The sequence below is a fragment of the Bos taurus genome, unplaced genomic scaffold (genome assembly GCF_002263795.3).
Source record: "Bos taurus isolate L1 Dominette 01449 registration number 42190680 breed Hereford unplaced genomic scaffold, ARS-UCD2.0 Super-Scaffold_1723_ScbfJmS_2085, whole genome shotgun sequence".
In the NCBI taxonomy this organism is placed as follows: domain Eukaryota; kingdom Metazoa; phylum Chordata; class Mammalia; order Artiodactyla; family Bovidae; genus Bos; species Bos taurus.
In genome coordinates this window covers 5,728,258-5,731,658 of record NW_020192292.1, presented here as the reverse complement: position 1 = coordinate 5,731,658, position 3,401 = coordinate 5,728,258, and positions in this window count along the sequence as shown.

The following is a 3,401-nucleotide window of genomic DNA, read 5'->3' as shown; positions in this document are numbered from 1 at the left end:
AGGAGGTGGAGACAGGGACACACACTGGTCAGACTCTGCTTCCAGGAAGGCCCTGCTGCCCCTGCAGGGTGCATGGTTACATGCAGCCACCAGCACTGAGAGCTGCCTCTGCCAAGGTCAGGTCTGCAGAGCAGAGGGACCCAAAATACTGCCTTTCCTGAGTCTGCCCTCAGCAGGTGGCTGGGCCAAGTGGGCAAAGGGTGATGGGTAAAAAGGCATGGACACTTTCACCTACCCCAGGGCAACTGTGAAGGGCAGCACTGGCTCCAGAGCTCCTGGCGAGGTGGGCCGAGGTGCAGTCAAGTCTGCCTTGCCCTGGGACTCCTTCTTCTCCTCAGTCATGCTTCCTTTCACAGGTGTTAGTCCCTAAAAAATGTCATGTCCTCTAAATTCCATCTCAGTGTCTGCTTCCAGAAAACCCAGAATGAGGAAGTTGGTGTGAGGAGTAATCAGGTCTCCAGAGTGGAATCACCGGCTGCCAGGCTGGCATTGAGAATCCACTCACTAGTGACAGGTGGAGCACACAAAGTGGTGGTCCAGTCATTAGAATAGTCACCAGAATCTGAAGACTGGGTTCTGTGGAGAGGAAGTTGCTAGCAGGCAGGAGGCCTCAGGCTGTTACAGACACTTCTGAGCCTACAGAAGTGCTTTGCATCAGGTTCAGGCTTTAGTGTAAGCAATGCTGCTTCTTGGTTCAGCAGATGCTATGATGCTGGAGGGTCCATGGTGAGAACAATGGCCACCGACAGATTTTAGCAAGCCCCAGGGGAAGAGCCACAAGACGGTCTGCTGGAGTTCTAGTGCAAGACCATGGTGAGAGACCTGAAAAACTTAAAAACTCCTCATGGTTGCTAGTGGTACAGACAGAATGCCCAACCCTTAGACACCAGAAGTCCATGGGTCCAGAATCTCCCTGATAGTCTGTATGCTGTCAGGGGCCCCAAGTCACAAGATGAGGTGAGCCAATCAATAATCCATAAGAAGCTGGAAGGAGTACGTTTTGGATTAAATATGAACAAGGCCACGGGGTAGAAGAATGATGCATGAATAAGTAGCCCAGATCCTTGTGGCATCCACCAGTGTTGCCCCCAAGCCCTCCATGAGCTGACATTTGAGGCCATATGCGGGATCCCACACCACCAGCTGGAAGAGGAGGAAAAAGCCTGCGCTTGATTTATGGAAGCATAGGCATCTACGTGTGGGTGGGTGTGATGCCAGGGAAACATGGACAGTACCTTAGTGTGGCCTCTCTCAATGAAGGCCTTGACAGACAGCGGGCAGGGAAGAGATTGCAATGGGCTAGTTTTGGACAGTGTACCTAGGCAACCACTGTCTCTGGAAAAAGAAGAGGTGAATGGTCTGGCCAGCTGGATAGGGTCCATAAAGGAGAAAGACGGGAGTACGGAGAGCAAGGAGCTCAGCAGTAGAGGCACATGGATGGGCACCTGGGAGTGGGACCCAAATATGAAGTCCTTTGTAGCCCATTTTAATCTCCACCAGCAAGCATCTGTTGTGATAGAGGCACTGAAAAAGCAAGTTGACAGAATGACCCAGCCAGGTAACCTCAGTCAACCTTCCGGGGTCTCCAAAGTGGCCTGATGGGGACATGAGCGGAGTGGCTCTGGTGGCAGATATGAAGCCTGCACGTGGCCCAACAGCACGAACTCCCACTTCAGAAAGCATGGATCTAATTACTGTGGCCTCTCAGTATTCAACTTGGCAACAGTGAAGGCCAACACTGAGCCCCGGCCATGGCACTAGGCCTTAAGGAGTCTTCCTGGCCACCTGGAAGGCACGTTGACCACACTGAGCTTTCCTTACTTGGAAAGACCAGTAGTTTCTCATGGAGAGAGGCCTGGAACAGATCCTTCCCTCATGGCCTTCAGAAGGAACCAGCCCTGCCAACACTTTGATCTCATATTTTTAGGCCCCACAACCATGAAAAAATACATTTCTGCTAAGCCCCTCAGTCTGTGGTGCTTTCTTTAAAAAGAAAAAAAAAAATATTTATTTGGCTGCACTGGGTATTAGTTGTGGGGATCTTTGGTTGTGCCATGTGGGGTCTAGTTTCCTGACCTGGGATGGAACACGGGCCCCTGCACTAGGAGTACAAAGCCTCAGCCACTGGACCACCAGGGAAGTCCCTGTGGTGCTTTCTTATAGCAGCCCTATCCAACTAACACACCACTTACTTATTATCACTCACAAAACCCATTGGGAGAATCTATGCTTTCCATCCATGAACCTCAGGGCTTTGTTAGCTTCAAGGCTGTGATTCCCAAAGGGGAACACCTCTTCCAGAGGATACAACAAGAATCACATTGAATTATATAAGGCACAGCTGCAACCTGGGCACTTCAGACTTCTTACTAGGGACACCTGGACAAGAATGAACCATGTCTTGACAGGACAACTGACATGGTCACCAGGAAGCAGTCAGGATGCTGTCACACAAAGGGTATAGAACCAAGTACCAGTCACGGTCCTGAGACCAACTGTAGTAGCAGGGACTGTAGTTCATCCAATTCATCCAAGTTAACCTTCCTCACCTCCTCTGTTTTCCCTCAGGAAGAGAGGCCCACTGACTCCCCTGGTTCCCAGAAGACCTGTCCCTTGAATTTGTGTGAAGAAGTGAATCCAGATGGCACAATGGATAGACTCTGATAGACATGCTGCTGCTGCTGCTGCTGCTAAGTCACTTCAGTCGTGTCCAACTCTGTGTGACCCCATAGATGGCAGCCCACGAGGCTCCCCTGTCCCTGGGATTCTCCAGGCAAGAACACTGGAGTGGGTTGCCATTTCCTTCTCCAATGCATGAAAGTGAAAAGTGAAAGTGAAGTCGCTGAGTCCTGTCTTACTCTTCGCGACCCCATGGACTGCGGCCCACCAGGCTCCTCCGTCCATGGGATTTTCCAGGCAAGAGTGCTGGAATGAGGTGTCATTGCCTTCTCCGCTGATAGACGTGGGAATGTGCTAATTCAGATCCCTCTCCAAGGAAGGACTTGTTGCCCAGTTGTGAGGAGTGCAGTCAGCAGACAGACTCGACTGCAGAGAGCTGTCACCCGAGGTGACATGTCCCACAATGAGGACTGAGGGAGGCAGGGCATATCGTCCACTGCTGGGCAACTCTGACAGACAACTCCCTCTCTAGAGCTCCTGTGCCTGGTTAGCTGACACTTTGCTGAGCCTGAATTGGAGTTCAACTTCTTCCTCTCCCCTGTCTGATTTTTCCCCAATCCCTTTGTAAGCACTGACCCATAATAAACACCTTGCACCCTCCAGTCTGTTCGATGTCTCCTTCCACAGAACTCAATCTGTGACTGTGTGGGGAAATGACGTCCTCTGAGGAACAGCTGAAATATTTGGGGATTTTTCTGAAAAGAGCAAATTTCAAACTGACA